Below are 24097 nucleotides of genomic sequence, written 5' to 3' on the forward strand. Positions count from 1 at the left end.
TAAGGGAGTGATACGACCAAGTACGTCGCCATGGGGAGCACCTGTTCTCTTTGTGAAGAAGAAAGATGGGAGTATGCGTCTATGCATAGATTACCGGGAGTTGAATAAAGTAACGATCAAGAACCGCTACCCGCTACCAAGGATAGATGACCTTTTTGATCAGTTAAAGGGAGCAAAATGCTTTTCGAAGATTGATTTGAGATCGGGATACCATCAATTAAAGATTAAGGAAGAAGATATTCCCAAGACCGCATTTAGGACCAGATATGGGCATTATGAATTCCTAGTAATGCCGTTTGGATTGACCAACGCTCCGGCCGCATTTATGGATCTGATGAATCGAGTATTTAAGAAGTATTTGGATAAATTTGTCGTGGTATTTATTGATGACATCCTTATTTATTCTAAGTCGGAAGAAGAACATAAGCAGCACCTCTGGATAGCATTGGAGATACTCCGACAAGAGAAGTTGTATGCCAAGTTTACCAAATGTGAGTTTTGGTTAAAGGAAGTTCAATTTTTGGGGCATGTTATTGGAAATGAGGGAGTTAAAGTGGATCCGGCGAAGATTGAGGCAGTTATGAGTTGGGAGAGGCCAAAGACTCCTACGGAAGTGCGAAGTTTTCTAGGATTGGCCGGATACTATAGAAGATTCGTCAAGGATTTCTCGAAGATCGCCACGCCATTGACCAAGTTAACCAGAAAGAATCAAAAGTTTGAATGGAGTGCAGAATGTGAGAATAGCTTTCAAGAGTTAAAACAGAAGTTGGTAACAGCTCCGGTGTTGGTACTTCCAGATGATCAAGGGAATTTTGTAATATTCAGCGACGCTTCACATAAGGGTTTGGGTTGTGTGTTGATGCAACACAGTAAGGTAATAACATATGCGTTAAGATAGTTGAAGCCGCACGAGTTAAAGTATCCGACGCATGACTTGGAACTAGCCGCCATAGTGTTCGCACTCAAGATTTAGAGACACTATCTCTATGGAGAGAAGTGTGAAATCTACACGGATCACAAGAGTTTAAAGTACATTTTTACTCAGAAAGAGCTCAATATGAGGCAGAGGAGATGGCTGGAATTGATCAAGGACTATGACTGTTCGATAAATTACCATCCTGGAAAGGCGAACGTAGTGGCCGATGCGCTGAGTCGGAAGAAGAGATTGAATATGATGATAACATCAAAAGAGTTATCTGAAGAAATCGGAAAATTGGAATTGGAACTTTGTTCTTATGGGAAAGTCAAAGAAGTTTGTCGTGCAATGACCTTTCAGTCAACACTAATGGAAAAGATAAAGAAGTGTCAAGAGGAAGTAATGGAAAAAGAGAAAAATCAGTTATCTGGAGAAGAGATTAATACTAAAAGGGATGAGCAAGGAATACTAAGGTTTTCATCCAGAATATGGATTCCTCATGTACCTGAATTAAAGAATAAGATCCTCCGTGAAGCCCACCATTCGAAATTTTCAATCCACCCGGGAAGCACCAAGATGTATCAAGACTTAAAGAAGAACTTTTGGTGGCCAAATATGAAGCGAGACGTGGCAGAATGGGTTGCGAAGTGCTATACTTGTCAGAAAGTAAAGGCAGAACATCAACGACCAAGCGGATTAATTCAGCCCCTGAAGATTCCAGAATGGAAATGGGAAAATATCGCTATGGACTTTATAGTAGGACTACCGCGAACAAAATCCGGACATGACGCAATATGGGTTATAATTGATCGTCTTACGAAGTCGGCGCATTTCCTTCCAATAAATGAGAAGTCGTCACTGGACAAGTTGGTTCATCTATATGTGCACGAAATCGTATTAAGGCATGGAGTACCCGTATCAATAGTTTCAGACAGAGATCCCCGATTTAACTCGAGATTCTGGAAGCAATTCCAGGAATATCTTGGCACGAAGTTGAATATGAGCACGGCGTATCACCCGCAGACTGATGGTCAGAGCGAAAGGACGATTCAAACAATCGAAGACATGTTGCGCAGTTGTGCAATCGATTTTGCAGGAAGTTGGGACGACCACCTGCCATTGATTGAATTCTCATATAACAACAGCTATCATTCCAGTATCGGCATGCCACCATATGAAGCTTTGTACGGGCGAAAGTGTAGATCACCAACAAGTTGAGATGAAGTAGGAGAAGGAAGAATTCTCGGCTCAGAATTGGTACAACAGTTGCATGACTCAGTCAAGTTAATTCAGAAAAGGTTGCTTGCTGCTCAAGATAGACAGAGGAAGTATGCGGATCCAGCGCGTAAGGATGTTCAATTCCAAATTGGCGAAGCTGTGTTGCTAAAGGTGTCACCTAGGAAAGGGTTGATGAGATATGGCAAGAAAGGAAAGTTAGCACCTAGATACATAGGTCCTTTTGAGATTTTGAGTCAAGTAGGAAAGGTGGCCTACGAGTTGGCCTTACCACCTCAGTATCGGCATGTGCATAATGTGTTCCATGTGTCGTTACTTAAGAAATATAATCCTGACACTAGCCATGTGATAGAATATGAACCCGTAGAAATTCAGGCAGACCTGTCATTTGTGGAGCAACCGGTTAAAATACTCGACTGGCAAGTAAAGAGTCTTAGAAATAAGTCAGTAAAGTTAGTAAAAGTACTTTGGAGGAACCCTAAGGTCGAAGAGTCGACTTGGGAGTTAGAGTCTGATATGCGTTCCCGGTATCCTCATCTGTTCTCTTAGATTCTGGGGACAGAATCCCTTAAGGGGGAGAGGATGTTACGACCGGCATTTTATGTAATATTATTTGTGAATTTGGTATAATATTAAGTCAAATGAAAATATATTCAATGATTGTACGTTTGTGTGAGTGAAAATTTCTGCATTATAAATTTGCTTTGGGTAGTATATGATTTTTCAAAGCAAGAGTTTATTTAATTTCTTTATTTTTAATTTATAAGGAATATTCTAAGCTTTGGAAAAATCTTCTTTTAAAAGGCATTTTGTTCACAAATTTTGAAAATGATTTTATAAAGTCTCTAAAAATACAAGTTAATTTATGGTATAAATTTTATAATTTTTGAACTTGTATTTTATTTTATAAAAATAAATCATTATAAATTTTAGTTGTCATATTTATCAAATTACATGAATAACCTTGCATGCAAACTCTCTTCTATTTAATCAAAGGGCAAAGAAGACATTCTCAACCCCACTAACTCACATTTTGCTAACCAATTTACCCCTTTACCCTTGCATGCAAATCTACCTAACTATATTGGAGGGTTACTCTTGTAAAATCTCAAACCCACTCACATTATAGTCAAATCAATGCATAAAAACAAGTCCAAGAAGTGATCATCACCTCACTTCACCCCACCACTTCACTCTCTTCTCCCTCCCTCCTCCCTCACCTCTCGGTTTTTCCCCTCCCCTCTCGGCAACCACCAAAACCGAGCCCCATCCCCTTCTTTCTTCAACTCTCACTCAAACAATCATCTTATATCCAAGTAATTTTACTCCCTATATGTTATTCTTATATATATTTCAAAAGTTTAGAGTGAAAAACCTATGTTTTGACCTTGCATGGTGATGTTTTTGTTAAACTCAAAGTGAACCTCCTTGATTCTTGTGAATCTAAGGCTTTCACCATGAGATATAGTATCATAGGGTCAAGAATGGCTAGACATAAGAGTGTTACACTTATGAAATGTTGTTCTTACCCTAATCCATTCGGCCATGACTTGATAGGAGCCGAATGGATGGTGTTTTGTTGCCTTGTTATATTTTTGTGTATTTTGTGATGATAACGTGAATTTTATAGTAAAAGCTTGATAAAACCCTTTTGCATGCTAGTTGATCATTTAGTTATAATCCATGTTAGGCTTGCATGTTGAATTATGATAAAAAATTATTTGGAAATCATGTTGCTTTGGCTTGAAAGATCCGAAAGCATGCATGCATGTAAATCACTTTTGATTTTTTTTTGGAAGTTTTTAATCATTTAGATTCATGTTGTTAGTGAGCCTTAATTTCAGTAGGAATAATGTATTAATATTGATTTATACTTCTTATTGCATGGTAATAATTCGTGGTTATCTATTAAAAAAAATATATATCATGTTGCTTCAAGAGCATAAAGGTTTGTGATTTGTAAAGAGTAGTCTCTTTTGTTTTGCCATAGTTGCACCTTAGGTAAGGATGATCTCACCAAGGTTATTTTGAGAAAAAGGGAGTTAGTTCAGTAGAATACCATGTATAAGTCTTTGTTTAAGTTTTGAGTTGTTGTTAGATAGGTTTGTCAAGTCAAAGCCTTGGAAAAATGAGAGTTATAGTTTCTGCAGAAAAAATCAGTTTAGTACCCTGAGGTTTAGAGTGAGTTTTGACCATGTCATTGATGTGCACTTTGAGGCCCAAGCTACCAGAAGTTAGTATGGGGAGTATATAATAGGTTTTAGGAGTTGGTTGGAGGTTTGCATGTCATTTGGTTAGGTGCACAAGTAGAATAACAAAATCTGTCCAGCAGGTGACAGTTTTGTTGTAACTTAAAAATAGGGAGATTTGACCATGTCATGGGTAGGCCCTCATTAGGCCCAATTGGGCCTTAGTTAGAGGGTATGTCAGAGAAGTTTTTCCAACCATAGTTCATAGGATATGAGCTAGAACCATGTGTCACAAGTTAATTCAAGTCAGGGCATTTTCTGCCCAGAAAAACAGGGGAACCTTGGACTTTTAGCTTAGGCCCAAGAAGGCCCAAGCCAGGCCTTTGAGCCACATCAAGCTTGTGAGATGCCTTTAGGTCAGGAGAGTCTTGTGTAAAAAATTTTGAAGAAAAACTTGTAGTTTAAGAGTGTCTAATGCACTCAAGAAACCTTAGTTACCATTCTGAAATTTGCACCAGTGAGCACTTTCACTTATCACATAGCTTTAGAACACTTAGAAGTGAGTATTAGGTCGACCACCATAGTTGTAAGATAGTATAAGGTCAGTAGAGCAAAAGGCACAAGTGAGGGTCAATAGGTTTTGGATAATTTAGGAAAGGCACATTGAGTTAGGAAGCCCAAATTTGAAGACTTTGTTTAGTTAGCGACCAAGTGACTTAAGTGGTGAGTCGAGATCATCCAAGCCTAGTGTGGCATTATGGTGTATATGATGTTATTTGGTATTAATATACAATATGTGATTATGTGGCTACGTGTGTATATTTGAAAATATAATGGTGGATATGAATTAAGTGCGTATAGGCCTAAGTGCCATCCATGTTTAATTTCGGGTTGTAAATAGGTTAAGATGGTAAGAATATATTATAATGAGGATTATTATTATTTATTTAGGATCTCGAGACGAGGGAAAACTTGCCATAAAAGTCGAGTGAAGCTCCAGTTGTTGCTCCTACCAGTCAGACCAGACCAGTCTATCTCAAGGCAAGTGATTCAACTTGACCTTCGTATTTACTGTAAACAGTTCATATATATATCGATGCAATTATCCTGAGTCATTTTGATATATTTAAATCAAGCGTATCTTATGTTTATCTTTGAATCATATAAAATGCCATGAACCCTCAAGTACTTATTGCAAGTAGATCGAAAGTCATACCATGCTAGTATACCAAAGTAATGGTGATGCCATGATAAAATAGAGATTTGTTATAATACTTTATTGATCCTTTTGATTATCATGCTATTGATCCCTGAGAAATCTTGATATTGCACCCTGATGCTTTGATTCAACTCTTGAAATAACCTCGATAGAAACTTTATCTTGATACCTAAAAGCCAATCATTTCTTAAATTCATTCATGATTGTTTGATAACCCTATCCTTACCCTAAAGCTTGATACCCTGTTATATCTTGAGCTGATGATCACTTTCTTTATATTTTAACACCTCTATCCTATTGGAACCAGTGATGCTTATCTTCTTGATGTTCTAATACCTATACCTTGTCTACAACCATTGCTTTAAGCCTAGTCTGGCATTACTCTTTCATATTATCCAATAGCCTTGCTCAATTTCCTTGTCAAAGTTCTTGTTTATGGAAACCTCTCAATTACCCTAATATAGTAAAGTCTAGTGGATCATGGCCCTGAGATTTAGTGTCATATTTCCAGTGTTTCAAGTTGATCTATAATCCCTTGATAAAAATGATTACAGTCAAAAGAGATTTTGTCATAAATCGGCATCAGTTTTTAAAATGATTAAAATGTGGATTTTTCAGTCCCAAAGGGGGATAAATGTTTTCTTTGAATGGTGGATCTGGACTGAGACGCGAGTCCTTTCCACACTTATATTAGGCTTAAAAGTTGCCTAGGGATTCCCAATAATGTTTTAGAACCCAGCGAGGTTCGGGATTACTTCGCGGCTGATCACCGGCTGTAATCCGTAGCGTCATAAAATGATTTTGATTAAGAATGATTTTAAAATTGTTTTGATGCAAGCAAAATGATGCCAACTCACATAAGTTTTATCTCTCGTTATCATTGATTATGTCTTTCCATTGTCATTCCTAAAGGTATATCTCGATTTATGTTTTGCGTTGTACTGTTAGCACTTGTTGAGCTTTTGGCTCACTTCTTGCTTTACCCTGATATTACAGCTAGCAGCTATGGTTAGATTCAAGCAGACTGCCCGTAAGACCTGTGATGCTGATGCTTATGTTCGAGCTCAGGTAGAATAAGTAATAATAGCTGTGAGGATTCGGTATTTGTAATCAGATGTAATAGCTGGTAGTGATGGGCTGTTCCAAACCCTAAACTGTAAGATCTTGGAGTTGGTTGTGTATTCTTCATTTAAAATATTGTAATAGCTATATTTATTTCGCTATTTAAGTTGGGGGTGTGACAGGTTTTGGTATCAGAGCTACGGTTTAGAGTCCCTGGACAGCCCAAATAGGTTATAGGATTTGTGTGTAGGTTATAGATATTATGCGAGAGAGTAGGTTAAGTAAATTATTATTAATACTCCTCTTATTGGTTGTCAGCAAAGGGCGCATTCCTCGTCATCCTCTGGGTCGGACGACACTATTGCTTTCTCCGTGTATGCTGAGTTGAGGCGCGAGTTCGACATGCTTCAGGGCAAGTACGACCGACTGATAGACCGACTGAAGAACGTGTATCCGGACAGCCGAAACTACGAAGGGAAGCCCAAGGAGCAGATGATTGCGAGACTTGAGACCTTGGTTCAGTACGTCAACACTAAGCCTGAGGAGATGCCAGCACACCGGGACCGTACCAGCCAGTATGTCATTCAGATGGTGGCGGATGAGCTCTAGAGCATTGTGAAGACGCTTCGAGAGGAAAAGACTACCAAGCCCCGTTCAGATGGAGTGGAGCCTTAGTTCTTTCCATTTACCTTTCATGTTGTTGTACTATCAGACTCTATGGAATCCCCAGTTGTTTCCGTCTTTCCTTTAAATAAGCCTGTTATTCCTAGAATCAGACTATGTCCCAATCCTATGTACTGTGACCTTTAAAATTTCAATAATTATGTGCTATTGTTCCATTTGCTCTCAACTGTTATTTTATGTTTTTATCATCATATCTGCTTAATTTGGAAACTTGACCCCATATGTAAATGAGAATGCCATGCGATACCCTCGAATCATCTTATCATTCATATCTGTTATGACACAACTCTTATTTCAGGATCATGCCTCCCAAAAAGAAGAACCCAACAACCACCTTCACCACAGACCCAAACATTCTTCGACTACTGGAAACCTTGCAACAGCAAACCAATGCTATAGCTCAACAACAACTAACTCTTCAACAACGAATTGAAAACCAAGATAACCGTGAGCCACACCAACCACCTGAACCACCAGTACCACCTAGACAAATTGTCACTTTCAAAGCTTTTCAGAATGTGAATCCACCTGTATTTCATGATACCACTGATCCAGTGATAGCAAACATATGGATCAAGGAGATGGAAAGGGCTTTTGAGTTGGTACAGTTAGGAGACGATCAGAAGATGCCGTATGCCACTTACTTCTTGAAGGGAGAAGTCATCTATTAGTGGGAATCAGTAAAAGCTATGGAAGTCACTCAGCAGGTTTCTTGGGAGAGATTTAAGAAGTTATTTCTGGACAAGTATTACCCTAAGTACATGCAGAATCAGATGGAGCTAAAATTTCTTGAGTTAAAGCAAGGGAACATGACTGTACCGGAATATGAGAAGAAGTTCACTGAGTTGTCAAGGTTTGTGACAAAGTATACTAGCACTGAGGAAGAAAAAACAAAGAAATTTCAGCAAGGATTGGAGCCTTGGATCAGAGATAGGGTGGCTATGTTTGAGCTTGAAACTTATGCGGGAGTAGTACAGAAAGCTGCTCTGATTGAGAATAATGGGATGCATTCAAGGAAAGAGAGGGATAACAAGAAGAGGAAGGTTCCATTTTATGGAGAAAAGTCTGAAGCTGGAAGTTCGCAAGATCGGAATATAAAGAGGATTGGTTTTCAGAAGGGCGGAAATTTTCAAAGGAAGGGAAATTTGGGCAAAAGGCAAGAATCAAAAGGGAACAATCAGGCAAGCCAAGGGCAAGTTGGAGAAAACAGGTTCCAGAGGCCAGAATGCAAGCACTGTGGAAGAAGGCACCCCGGAGTATGCAATAAGCTGAGTATGACCTGTTATAGGTGCAATCAGAAGGGACATTTGGCAAACGAGTGCAAGATGCCGAAGCCAGGAGTTACGTGTTACAAGTGTGGGAAGACTGGACACATGGCTAGGGAGTGTAAGGCAACAGGACCAGTCAGAGCTCTGATGAACGTGGCAAGTACCAGTGCAAGCGTGCCAGCTGAGGTATTGGCATTACCTCCACCACCCGCACCAACCCCGCAAGCAACAGCAAGGACATTTGATCTAAAGATGAAAGATGCTGTTCAGAATTCTGAGGTGATAGCAGGTACACTTTTATTCAATAATGTCAAAGCTAAAGTATTGATTGATTCGGGAGCAACAAGATCTTTCATATCAGAATCTTTTGTTGATAAGCTCCAATGTGATAAAACGGTTATGAGTGAGGTAGTAAATGTGGTAATTGCGAACCAAGAGAAGATTCTTGTGAATCAATTTTGTCCAAAATGTGAGATTGATATTTCGGGATATAAGTTCTCAGCCGACTTGATACTCTTCAAGCTGGGAGAGTTTGATATAATTTTAGGAATGGATTGGTTAGGAGAGAATAGCGCTCAGATAAATTGTAAGACCAAGAGAGTGTATTTAAAGACGAATAGTAAAGTCTAGTGGATCATGGCCCTGAGATTTAGTGTCATATTTCCAGTGTTTCAAGTTGATCTATAATCCCTTGATAAAAATGATTACAGTCAAAAGAGATTTTGTCATAAATCGGCATCAGTTTTTAAAATGATTAAAATGTGGATTTTTCAGTCCCAAAGGGGGATAAATGTTTTCTTTGAATGGTGGATCTGGACTGAGACGCGAGTCCTTTCCACACTTATATTAGGCTTAAAAGTTGCCTAGGGATTCCCAATAATGTTTTAGAACCCAGCGAGGTTCGGGATTACTTCGCGGCTGATCACCGGCTGTAATCCGTAGCGTCATAAAATGATTTTGATTAAGAATGATTTTAAAATTGTTTTGATGCAAGCAAAATGATGCCAACTCACATAAGTTTTATCTCTCGTTATCATTGATTATGTCTTTCCATTGTCATTCCTAAAGGTATATCTCGATTTATGTTTTGCGTTGTACTGTTAGCACTTGTTGAGCTTTTGGCTCACTTCTTGCTTTACCCTGATATTACAGCTAGCAGCTATGGTTAGATTCAAGCAGACTGCCCGTAAGACCTGTGATGCTGATGCTTATGTTCGAGCTCAGGTAGAATAAGTAATAATAGCTGTGAGGATTCGGTATTTGTAATCAGATGTAATAGCTGGTAGTGATGGGCTGTTCCAAACCCTAAACTGTAAGATCTTGGAGTTGGTTGTGTATTCTTCATTTAAAATATTGTAATAGCTATATTTATTTCGCTATTTAAGTTGGGGGTGTGACAAAAATGGTATAGTTACCAGAAACAAGACAAGGTTGGTTGCAAAAGGCTACTCACAGGAAGAAAGAATTGATTATGATGAAACTTTTGCTCCAGTTGTAAGACTTGGGGCAATAAGGATTTTTCTAGCATTTGATACACATTCAAATTTCAAAGTGTATCAAATGGATGTCAAGAGTGCCTTCCTAAATGGTGAGTTAGAAGAAGAAGTTTATGTGCAACAGCCACCTATCTTTGAAGATCCAGAATTTCCAGATTTTGTGTACAAGTTACTCCAGGCTCTATATGGACTAAATTAGGCACCTAGAGCTTGGTATGATACATTGTCAGAATTCTTACTTAAACATGGTTTTACTAGAGGCACTATAGACAAGACTCTCTTCTACAAGAAGCATGGTGACGATATGATCCTAGTTCAGATTTATGTGGATGATATCATCTTTGGTTCCACAAATGAAAAGATTTGTCAAAGATTCTCCATGCTTATGCAGAGTGAATATGAAATAAGTATGATGGGGAATTAAGTTACTTTCTTGGACTTCAAGTCAGTCAAAGAAGTGATGGGATCTTCATCAACCAAACTAAGTATGTCAAAGATTTATTAAAAAAGTTTGGTATGGTTGATTGTTCACTGCATCTACACCTATGTCTACATCAACAAAGTTGAATGAAGATAAAAAGGGCAAAAGTGTAGATATTTCAAGCTATAAAGGGATGATTGGATCATTGCTTTACTTAACTGCAAGTAGACCAGACATTATGTTTGCTACATGTTTGTGTGCAAGATTTCAAGTCAATCCAAAAGAATCACATTTGATAGTTGTAAAGAGAATTTTCAGATACTTGAAGGGGACTCCAAACTTGGGATTATGGTATCCTAATGGAACTGGTTTTGAAGCTGTTGGATACACAGATGCAGATTTTGCTGGATGCGGGGTGGACAGAAAAATCACTAGTGGAAGCTATCAGTTTCTTGGACAAAGACTTGTATCCTGTTGTAGCAAGAAACAACAATTTGTGTCAACTTCCACAGCTGAAGCTGAATAAATAGCTGCTGGAAGTTGCTGTGCTCAAGTGCTTTGGATTAGAAATCAGCTAATGGACTATGGCCTAGTATTGCATAAAATTCCTATTATGTGTGACAATACTAGTGTTAGATCTATTGTGGCTAATCCAGTTAATCATTCTATAATAATTCCTATAGATGTAAGGTATCATTTTATTAGAAAACATCTCATTTTTGTTCCAACAGAAAAACAATTAGCTGACATTTTTACTAAACCTTTGGATGAAGCAACTTTCACTAGACTTGTAGGTGAAATTGGAATGCTTAATTATTCATCCTAAGGCAAGAACTCAGCTAATGTGTTGCATCAGATTAACTTCTAGTAAATCAAAATTAATTTGATTTAATTGGAAATTAACTGAAATACGAATTATAAATATTTCAGAAATCTCTGTATATTTATTTTTCAAAAATAAAAATTCAGCTTGGAATTTTTCAAATTCTAAGTAAACTGTTTGGATGTTAATTTACATCTTCAATATATAAAATTAACACAAGGCAGAATCAGGTTAATCAAAAGTATATGGAGAAATGAGTTCTTGATAAGTCTAATTGACTTATCGACAAGTCATTTTAAGACTTCTCGAGTGAGTTCTCGATAAGTCAATTTCCTGACTTCTCGAGTGACTTCTCGATAAGCTTTATTATGACTTATTGATAAGTCATTGTAGAGTTCTCTGTAAGTACTAACTTACAGAGTTCTTTACAAGTATCTTTTTAGACTTATAGATAACTCAGAACTGAAATAATTTAATTCAATAAATTATTTTGGAAAAATACTTTTGACAAAATTATTCTGATTTTATTTTGATTTAAAATTGGAAACAATTCAGTCCATTTTGGACAAACTGGGTATTTATTTGATATCTCGATAAGTTAATTTTTAGTTCTCTGAAAGAGTAATTTAAAATGACTTCTCGATATGTAATTCATTTTCAAATTGACTTCTCGATAAATATACTCCAAACGTCTATTTTTGACTTCTCGATAAGTCATTTGCTTTTACTATAAATACCCGGACATCTCGATACATATACATACTTACACCTTCGAGAACTCAAGTAACCTAGCTTTTCAATCCAAAACTGATTTCTCTCTCGTTTTCACTCCTTTCTCAATAATTTCTTTTACCCACTAAACTTCATACTCATAATAATGGCAGCCAACAATATTGTTTTCTTCATCCCAAAGGAGATTAACTTTCTTGCATTCTTAGATGCAAACCAAGCACCTGAAACTTTCCAATGCTTTGTCAAGTTCTTGTCTGAGACCTACTTTGTAGGGGTTTTAACTGCTAATCCAGTCCTTTAATTGGATGTGTTAGGAGACTTTTGGAACACAACAACAACAAGAATAATTGTGCATGAGAACCAGGTTGCATCAATTGTGATAACCTGCACAATCAAGGGAAAACATGTGGAGATCTCTGAAAATGATGTTAATCTGGCATTGGGCATTCCTACTGACAAGCTGGTGGAGGCTCTAACTCAGGATGAGCTGTATGAATTCATGGACTTCATCAATTATTCTGAGAAGTTCAACCTGGTCAGCATGAACAAGAAACATCTAAGGAGGGAATGGTCCTCTCTTTTTGACTCAGTGATAAGGGCCTTCACCTGCAGGATGTAAGGGTTTGACAACATATCAAGTGTTGTCCAGAAGCTGGTCTACTCAATGGCTTACAACAAACAGATCAAAGTAGGACACTACATACTGGAGGAATTGAGCACCGGGCTAACAATGCCATTGGAGTCAAGAGGTAAGGAAATTTTTCTACCTAGATTCATTATATCTGCTTTAAACCATAAAGTCAATGACATACATATGCTTGAAGGAGTAAATAGGTCACTAATTGGCAACTGTAAGTAAGTATCCAAAATTCTATTTGGATCACTTGTTACTAAGAATAAGGTTTCAGTGGGTCTTAAGTTAACACCTTTCATGATTGAAAGATTTAAGATCTACCCTTATTCTATGTCAGACATGAGAACCAGTACAAGTCAACCTAGTGTAACAATGGTTCCTGAGCCAGTGGAAGAATAAACACAGGCACACCCACAGGAACCTACCCATGTTGAGCCTATTTCTTCAAAACCATTAGCAGCTAAAACCAACCACCTCATCTTCTCAAAAGGATGAGGTGAGTAAAAAGAAGAGAAAAGAGATAACCTTAACTGTTATGAATGAGAGTGGTGAGGAACAAATAGAAGCCGAGTCACCATTGGTCAAAAGGACAAAAAAGGCTAAGAAATATGAGCTGACCACTCAAACCACCTCTATACCTCCCAAAAGGATGTAGTTGCAAAAATGGAGACAAAACAGACTCTAGATACATCCTCTCAACAGGGTGTGTCTATTAAAAAGAGCATTCTCTCCAATGCACCTTGTAAAGAGTCTGCACAGCCAACACTTGATCAAATTCAAGTGTATGGTAGAAGAATTAAGAATGGCACACACAGTGAGAGCACATCTATTGAAGCTCCCTCATCCATTTAGGGAAAGCTGCCAACACTCACTACTGAACAATAAATCTTAATCTCTCAAATTTCTTCTTCACATACAGCACTTGAATCCATTCCTCAAGTGCAAGATCATTCAAGTGACTTGTTTCAAGAAACCTTGCTCACCACCCAGACACTACAATCAGATGGTGAGAGGCTACTAGCTGGGGTAGACCTTGATGACACCATCAAAAACATGGGGGATTCATCAGTTTTTATTGAAGACCCCATGGATGTCACAAATGCACCTTCATGTGCAAATCAGCCTTCACAGGCTGTTAGGTTTGAGGGTAGTACTCCTGAGGGGGAGTTATCTAAATCATCTCCAATTCAATTGGAGGTTCCTATCCCAGGAACAACTCCCCTCAAAACCCTAGCATAAATTGCATTAGCAATAGATGCTAGGAGTACAATTGCCAATGACCCTGCTATGTGAGAGGCAAGTTTATCACATTCATGTTACAATGCTTTGTAAGAAGCACAAGAGTTTGAGACTAGTGAACATGACAGTAACCCAGTCAAATCCCCTCCAATTCAATTGGAGGTTCCCACTACATGTGAGGAACAACAACTTGTCATAACCACAGAGCAATCTGTGAGTAAAACTGTGACTTCTGTCACAGGTGGTTCTGATCCTCAACCCTCAACATCTCAACCACACTTAATCTCCCAGTGGCTTCAAGAAACTGAAAATCAACCTTCAACCATTGAAGATCTTAGGGTTGATCAGCTTGGAGGCCTTGCACAAATATCATAACAGCTACTCACATCCAACATGTCAAATCAAGACTACCAATCTATCATGCTTACCTACCAGGCTGATGTTGAAGAAAATCAAGCAAAAATTGTTGATGAAGCTGGTCAGGATGCTAAATGTGACGCTTGGTTGGATAAGGAATTCACCATTGGAATGGATGTTTTGTTAGCTAAGTTTAGGAAGGAATATATCACCATTCTGGGAAGCAATGGTAGACCCCTAACTCCCCAAGGGGTGTATGATGCCATCAATGATATCTACAAAGCTCAAATCAAGGCTTTCCACAATTTCGGAAAAGCACTTCAAATCACATTGAATGGACATCAAGACAAGATTATGAGAATGGTCAGGGAAAAGATGGATCAAATCATCCCCTCTCAGACTGAGATCAAAAACCAATTCAAAACCTTCTCAGAATAAATGTCAAGGTATGATCTCAGTCGGATTGATAAGAGTGTCACACATCTGAAAGACTCCTTTGTAGCCTTGCACAAGGTAGTTCAAGATCACATCACAAACTCCAATGACACAAGGTGGAAGTTGGATCAAATGCACACTGCAAGATACACTCCTTCACCTTTTATCATGGATGAAATTCAGAAACATGTGCAAGCTACATTTGAACCATCTACTGCTCTCTCTACTTCAAGCTCCTCTCCACAATACTTTCAAGATCTCAAGACACAAGTAGCTTCTCTAGAGACCTCCAATGCATCTCTCAATGCTCAAGTTCAGGCTTTGACTTCTCTAGTCAAGAGTCAATAATCAGATATTAAAACCCTGGTGGACTCTCACAAGCATCTCCAAATGCAAAATTATGTTTCTTTGGGAGCCATTATGGGGAAACTCAACATACCACTGCCCTCACTACCTGAACAAATAAGGCCAGAAATTCCAACTCCCCTACTCATGCCTGTCACCAAGACTAATGGGGAGATTGAGGCTATGATTCAACAATCTAGAGATGTTAAGGCAAAATCTAAAGAGCCTATTCATGTTGGTCAAAGCTCTTCTCAAGTTGATATTGGAAAAGAAAGACTTATAAAGGCTGCAGAAGGACCCAATCAAGATCAGGAATTCAATGATCTTCTTGCAACACTAAGAGTGTCTCTTCAAAATAACTATGTGACCTGCAGGAAAGCTTTGGCCAAGAACATCAACTTCATAAGGGTAGTGGTGGTGAAAATTGATAATTTTTTGGAGAAAAGGATTGTCATGAACATCAATGATGGTGGTGTGGACATGTGTCTTCAGGTGACTCTCACAAATATTCAAACTTTAAGAGCATCTGAACTGGATGTAATGATTGAAGTATTTTATTCAAGGAAAAATTAGGAATCTCTTTATGATGGGATCATGATTGTTTTAAAATTAACAGAACCCTAAAGTTAATATTAAGTTGCTTGGATGCCTTCCAATTAGTCTAACGCGTCCACCCCTAGATCGATAAGGAGTGGGTTCGCCAAAGCAAAGTACTCCCATCTATCGTGGGAGATGTGTTGAAGTATATTGATACTTTTTGACTATTGGGTTTGACTTAACTAAGTTACCACAATAGGATTGTGAACTTAGAGGCATAGAGTTTCGCGAGATTTATTAGATAAATATGAACAAATGTTATTCCACAAAGCTATCCAAGAGTTATATAGTTGATATAATTGACAAATGTTGTCTACCTAAATAATCATGTTTTAGGAGAAAAGCCAAAGCTGACCTAACGCATGGTGAAATATGGATCTTGGCTCACTAGAAAGGATATATAAGATATTTTTTCCGAATTAATAGTTAGGGCTATTGATTTAATAAAAATAGTGAGAGATATATATTGTGAATATATATATGAATAATCGCTTGAACATAATTTAATGATCATCTGTAGACTAAGTCATTTTATGCACTTTAATATTGTAGATATCAAATGACATATAACATAAATAACTTCTCTATGTAATAGTCTTTGAGAAGGACAAGCTGACATGAAATAATTTCCTCGATTGACATGGGAACTTGAAGATTGTCCTCGGGTTCAAGGATGTCACTAAAACCCCTCCCTTATTTCTTCTAGCTGAGAATGAAACATGTGCATAACAAAATACTTACCAGAAGCAAATTAATTATGCAATTGATGTTTCATGTCTCATGCTTGTAATTATGAGTGCTGAGCTTTAGAAGCAACAAGAGCATAATGATACTTATGATATGATTGAGCACCTTCCAAAGATGTTTGAAGGATAGGCTCGTCGGAAAGATTTGACAATAATAAGGCACCATACTTTTGCATTAATGGGAGAATCATATCCGGTTGGACCACATGTTCTAAAGGTGATAGGCATATGTACCTTGATATTTTGGGTTTCAAGAATGGTCTAGAGACTTAGCTTGATTTGATCAAACGATCTTTGAACAACTTCTATTCTCAGTTTGTTAAGAACAAAATGAATGAGATAGATAGAACACTCACTGAGTTGTTAAGCATGTTTAGAACTGCTAAAAATAACACGGTAAAGGCATGAATTATGTCCATATTGATGATGTACACATGGAATGCAAATGGGAAAGGAAAGTGGACATGCAAGGTGAAGATTTGATCTTATTCGATGCCAAACCAAAGTCCAATCTTAAAGGGCTTTTGACGCCTAATAGTGGTGTTGCTAAAGGAGATTATTGTCATTTCTGTGGAAATAACTGGATGAATGGAAGTTAAATTGTCGAGCTTATTTGGAAGATCTAAAGAAGACTACTAGCAATGGTCAAGTTTCAGGTATAGGGTTAGAATTGGAGCAAAAGTTGTTGCTCTAGTTGAAGGAACTCGATACCTAATATTGCCCATAAGGCGAGATTGAGAACTTGATAAATTGTTATTACGTGCCTGCCTTTAGCGGATACATTAAGTCAATTTCTTGTCCGGATAAGAAAGGTTTTCATTTTAATTAAATAAACAATAGTTGTTTATTCTATTTCAATGATAAGACTTATAATGTTGCACAAGTAGTTAACAATTTATATGTTCTAAGTTGATTCAAATCAAACATTACCTCTAGCATTGTCGTTAAGCCATATTAATGAGAAACACATTCCTGAGTTACATATAGATGAATACTTGGATAAGTTTGATTTTGAATTATACGGAAGATGCGAACTTTGTCTCATTGGAAAAATGACTAAAGCTTCTTTTACCTGATCAGGTGAAAGGGACACCGAACGATTATGACTTATACATAATGATGTATGTGGTCAAATGCGTATGATGGCAAGGGGGGACTTATACTACTTCATAACATTTACTGATGATTTCAGTAGATATGGATATGTGGTTCTTATAAAGAACAAATCCGATTCTTTTGAAATGTTCAAAGAATATAAGGCCGAAGTAGAAAAGAAAACAAGGGAAAAGTATAAAAGTTTAACGATCAGATCGTGGAGGAGAATACTTAAACCTCAATTTTAAGAGTTTCTTGAAGGAGTGTGATAGTGTATCATAACTTACTCCTTCTGGAACACCTCAATGGAATAGAGATTTTGAGAGGAGAAATCGTACCTTGTTGGACATAGTGCGATCGATGATGAGTCAAGCGGATCTTCCATTCAGTTTCTAGGGTTATGCTCTAGAAACGGCTGCATATACACTTAACCAAGTTCCGACTAAAGCGGTTCAAAATACTCCGTATGAGATATAGAGTGATGAATGTCATATCATGTCATTTATGAAATTTTGGGGACGTGAAGCATTTGTAAAACATTTAGCCTCTGACAAGCTTGGACCAAAATTAGATAGATGCTATTTTGTGGGATATCCAAGTAAGACTAGGGTATAGTTTTATAATCCTTTTGAGAACAAAGTATTTGTTGGTCGGGCTGCTGTATTTTTTGAGGGAGAACTACTTTCTAAGAAAATCAGTGGGAGGATAATACATCTCGATGAAGATCAAGAACCACATGATAACATTGAACCAGAGTTGGAATAAGATCAGGATGTACATCAAAATGTTGAAAGTAATCATGTTCAGGAAACACAGGTTATTCATAGATCTAGTAGGATTCACCATGAGCCCGGGAGAAATTATGAATTTCTTTTGACTCAAGATAGTGATGTGATGCTTACAGATAATGATAAGCCTCTCACCTACCAAGATGCTATGAACAGTTCAGACTCCATGAGATGGCTAGAGGCCATGAAATTCGAGATGGAATCCATGTATCAAAATAAAGTACTGACTTTAGTTGATCCACTCAAAGGGGTAAAACCTATATGGTGCAAGTGGGTTTTCAAGAAGAAAACTGACATGGATGGTAAAGTACAGACCTATAAGATGCGACTAGTGGCAAAAAGTTTCAAACAAATTCATGGTATAGACTATGATGAGACTTTTTCACCGGTTACTATGGTCAAGTCCATCAGGATTTTGTTAGCAATAGTTTCTTACTTTGTCTATGAGATTTGGAAAATGGATGTCAAAACTGCTTTCTTATATGGGAGCCTTGAAGAGGATGTATATATGATACAACCTGAGGGTTTTGTCGATCCAAAGTTTGCTAAGATAGTTTGTAATTGCTTCTATCTATTTATAGATTGAAGCAAGCCTTAAGGAGAATGAATATTCATTTTGATGAAATGGTCAAAGAGTTTGGCTTTATTCTAAATGAAGATGAACCATGTGTTTGCAAGAAGGTTATAGTGGGAGCCATGTGACATTCCTAGTATTATATGTAGATGACATATAAAAAATAAGGAATGTCATACTTTCTCTACAGGTTGTTAAGACTTGGTTTAGAAATAGTTTCTCGGTGAAAGACTTAGGCGATGATACCTATACAATTAGGGATCAAGATCTATAGAGATAGATTGAAAAGATTAATCAACCTAGTCAGAGTACATACATTGATAAAGTAATACATCATTTTATGATGCAAGTGAAAAAGAAAGGATATGTTTCGATATCTCATGGGATAGTGATCTCAAAAGATAATTGCCCCCTAAATCATTAGATGATAAGGGCCGTTTGAGAAAGTTCCAGATGCGTCAGCAATTAGATTTATAATGTGTACAATGATATGTATTTATCCTGATGTTTTGTATGCTTTGAGCATGACGATCAGATACCAGTCTAATCCATGTGATGGTCACTTGATAGTTTTTAAGAATATTCTTAAGTACTTAAAGATGACTAAAGATTTATTTTTGGTGTATGGAGAAGATATGGAACTGTTGTAAAGGGTTACACTGATACTAGTTTCTGAACCTAATTTTTGGACAGACAAGGATGATTACGAGTTTATGTATGTTTTGTGTTTTGTCTAAATATAATTGATTTTAGCTTGAATAGTTCACAACAAGAATATTGATGATTCTATGGAAGCCGACTATATTGATATTTTTGAAACAACCAAGGAGACTGTTTAGGCATGTCCTTATGTGATATCACCTTATAATGAGATTAATGATCAAAGAGATATAAATGTAAAGTGCATAGTAATGATAGTGTTGTAGACCTACTGACTAAGGCTTTGTCGCAGCAGAAGTATGATGGTCATACTAGTTCCATGAGTATTAGATACATGGGTGATTGGCTCTAGTGCAAGTGGGAGATTGTTAGTGTTTGTGCCCTAGAGAAAACACTATGATGTTTTAGTTTAAGATATTAGGATTATTAATATTTATGTTTTATCGATTATTCTCTTTATAATTTATTAATTCTTAATTTACTGTGATAAAAATGTTAGATTAATAAATGTCCTTGGAATATGATATGCATTTCTATATCTCTAAGTACGTGACTTAGAAATGAGATTATACGAATAGTATCAATATTCCTAAAGGTCCCTAGTCGAGTATTATTATTAAGGGACAATAATAATGCATTAAGACTGGTGTGTTTGTTGACTGATGATCACATCTTATTGATCATATGTATAGTGATACTAAAGTAAAAACACAGGAAGATTTATATGTACATGGTGATGGACAGACCCAATGTGAGATTCTACATGTCTGTTGTGTCATAAGTAATTCTCATAGTGATAATGATGTAATGGTCCTTAGACCTGAAGTCATTATATTTCAATACGAGAATTAATATACATTGATTCCATTAAAAGTTATCCTTGACCGGGTAATGATAAAAGTGGACATTGGGTATATTATGAATCGTATGAGAAATATGAATGATCTAGATGGGATTTAACCCTCCTATTTTAAGAGTGATATTATTAGCCTCTTGTGTGAGCTAGACTACGAAATGCGTGGCCATGCTCAAATGTTGATATGATAGTCTACTCATTGATCAAGGAAACTTGGATTAAACTATGATGAGGATGACACATTACATGCCTCTAGTTTAATCTATAATATTTGGTTAAAGGGATTATATTACATTGTACATTATTCACAAAAGGTTTAATCGATCACCGATTCAATTATTATTACTTGGGTAACAATGATGTATTACTAGATGCCGCTCATTGTTTACGATTTTAAATTAGATTTAAAATTTGTTGCCAATGTAATAATAACCTATAGGGTCACACACAAAGAATGCTTGAAGGATTATTTAATTTAAATTGGATTTAAAATAAATTAAAGTATTTTGAATTATTTATAATATTAATTAAGTTTGACTTAATTAATTAGATAAATAATGATATTTAAATTTACTAATATTAATTATGAAATGTATTTATTAAATAATTAAGTGAGACTTAATTATAATATAAATAGGAATTTCGAATTAATAATAACTCCTAATTAATTACGAGTTATAATTCATTTTTCTACTCTCTATATAATATCTCTTGTGTGGCTGATTTTTTGGTGTGCAAGACTTTTACTAAAAACCCTAGCCACCAAGGGAGAAGATGGAGAGAGCAAGAAAAAACGAGTTTGTGCTAGTACACATCCAATCCTTGAGTTCAAGCATTCGTGTGGATACCAATAGAGCGTAGATCTCGAAGCGTGATGCGTGGTGATTGAACAAGCTTTCGATCTCCATTGGTCAACCAATTGGTAAATCTTCTTAAGGTAAACAATCTGATCTACGAATTAAATATATGTTTTTTGCATGGATCCTGCAGTGGGTTTTGAAAATTCTGATTTTTTACATTTTTAATTAGTGTTTCTGTTGCGTTTATGTTCTCGAAACCCAACATGTCCAACAACCAAACAATCCAGACATCTCCTTGTTCCTAAACATTGTGTCAGATCAAATATGAGGTTGATCATGACTTTGCAGTCTGATCTAAAGTACAAAAAGAACAAGAAGGATGATGATGTGGAGATGATAAAGATCTTGGATAGATATTTATAAATCCTGACACCATGTTGCCAAATACTCAATACAATCTATGAAAAGACAAGGATAATAATGAGCAGAAGGATGATAAACAAAAGCCTTCTGCCTCAAATCCAAGTCAAGCTTCTAAAGCAAATGGCAGCAAGGACAAGAATCAAGGAGAGAAAAAGGTGGATAAGAAGAAGGATTGTGAAAATAAAAGGAGAGAAAGAAGAAGCAAGCAAAGGCATGATGGCTCAAACCACAACAAACCCTAAAAATCCAAACAAATCTAGCTCAACCTTCAAAGCCAACAACCTCAATCATCAAACCACCTCTAACCTCTAAGCCAAAGTTTCTATACAAACAAACTGCAAACACCTTCCCAAAAACACCAATCACCTCAAACCAAACATCTCTCAAGAAAATCACAAACTTACCTTTAGACAAGCCTTCGCTCAAAATTCACTACAAAACTGTTGGGAGGAAACCTAAGAAGGCTAAGGATGCTGAAAAAGTACAAGTTACTGAAAGGGCCATCTGGAATTGTTTCAAGCAAAGTGACTTTCTACCTTTAAATTGGTGCAACTCAGATAAAGATTATTTTCAAAAACTAGCTGAGGAAGTAGTTAGAGTCTGGGTTGTATCTCTAAGGGAAGTTAGAATTTACTATGAAGATGGGTCCTTCACATTCCTTGGCTGTACTTTAATGGACTCTCTCTCCCCCACAGAAATCAAGAGAGTCATATGCCTGCTAGAAGATAAGGATACTACTACAAGAGCATGGAGATCAATTTTATCCGAGTGGTTGATTGTAAGGGAGGAAAGAAGAAAAAGAAATGAGGCTGAATATGAAGAAAGAAAAAGGAAGTATGATGAGGAGATTGAAATGTTCATAAAAAGATCAGAAGAACTGAAGGCAAAAGGAATGATTAGATTTTCAAAGGATGGAAAAATGCTGAATATAAAAGCTGGCAAATTCACAAGGTTTAAGATTGATATACTAGATGGCTATCCAAAACCAGACAGACTCAAGCTTGTGGAAGCTCTAAGTGGGACTCCAATCATAAAAGAATTAAATATTTTTATGTACTTAAAGGATCTCATTAGAGAAGAAGCAGAAGCAAAAATTGTTTTTACCTAAATGTATAAATAAATGAAATTCTGTCAATTTTTATATATTAGTTTCATTCTCCATTTTAGCTTGGGGTTAGTCTTGTTAACATGCATGAATTTGTGTTAATCAATCTTCTCAAAAATTGGGGGAGATTGTTGTGCAAGACATGCATGTACATTAACAATACTAAGTCAAACTGACAACCCTAAGTAAGTTGTATTGTAATCTTAGTTTGCATTTTGTATTATAACATTTAAGGTCTGTAAAAATGTCAAAGAGCATAATGGAGTCTTTTTCTTTAAACAGTATCAAGCCTAAGAATTCTATCTAGAAGAAGATCAAGAAGATCATGCCTCAGAAGAATTATGAAGAAGCTTGGAGTTGAATAAATCTATTTTGAGAAAAATATTCTAAGTCAAGATCTCTACAAGTCACAGATATAGTGTTATAGAGAAGTCATTCGAGAACTCCAAATGACTTATCGAGAAGTCAGGAAAGCTACTAGAGAATTCAGAGATATCGACAAGCCATATTGAAGACATAAAGATTGGAGATATCGACAAGTCAATTCTTCACAAGAGAACTCCACAGATATCGACAGATCAAAATATCATTAGAGATCTCTGAGATATTGACAAGTCAAATATCACTAGAGATCTCTGAGATATCTACAAGTCAAAATATCACTAGAGATCTCAGAGATATCGATAAATCAAGTGAAGACATGAAGCTGAGAGATCTCAACAAGCTAAAGTCTCTTATAGAGAACTCAGAGACCTCTATAAGTCAAAACAACTATAGAGTATTAGAGATCTCGATAAGCCAATATACTTATCGAGATGTCAAGATCTCTATATGCCTAATTGGAGATCTCGAGGTAAAATATCAAAGTACAAATTGCAGATCAGTTCAATATTCAAGATTATCAAGCAACAAATAATCCACTCAGTTGGATTAACAAGTCTACAAAAGGAAACTTGAGGCGTGCAAGATCAAGGGTGAAGATTAACTGAAAAAGGAAGATCAAAGTTAACGCAGTATGCAAAGATATGCTAAGCCAGAAATGGAAGATATGTTTTTCCTAAAATGGAATGATTAGTGATAATTTACTAAAGTGAATAGCATCTCTTATTATACACTGGGTAAACCAGTAGTTAACTATCATATAATGTTAACACTGGTCCTTTGTTAGAAGTAACAATTTAGATCAGAAATTTTGTATTCTCTCAAGGAAGCATCTAAGCTCTTTATCAAAGAGCCTAGAAATTTTATAGCAAGACATTCTTAATTTTAATATAAAATTAAGTGAGTTTTGAATATCTGTGTTCTTTATTGTTAACTGCTTACTTTCAATACTAACACATTTCACTACGAGATTTATTTTACTTTGTTCACCACCATTCATAAATCAAGAAAAGCAT

Source organism: Apium graveolens, chromosome 9 (assembly GCF_009905375.1).
Source record: "Apium graveolens cultivar Ventura chromosome 9, ASM990537v1, whole genome shotgun sequence".
NCBI classification, from domain to species: domain Eukaryota; kingdom Viridiplantae; phylum Streptophyta; class Magnoliopsida; order Apiales; family Apiaceae; genus Apium; species Apium graveolens.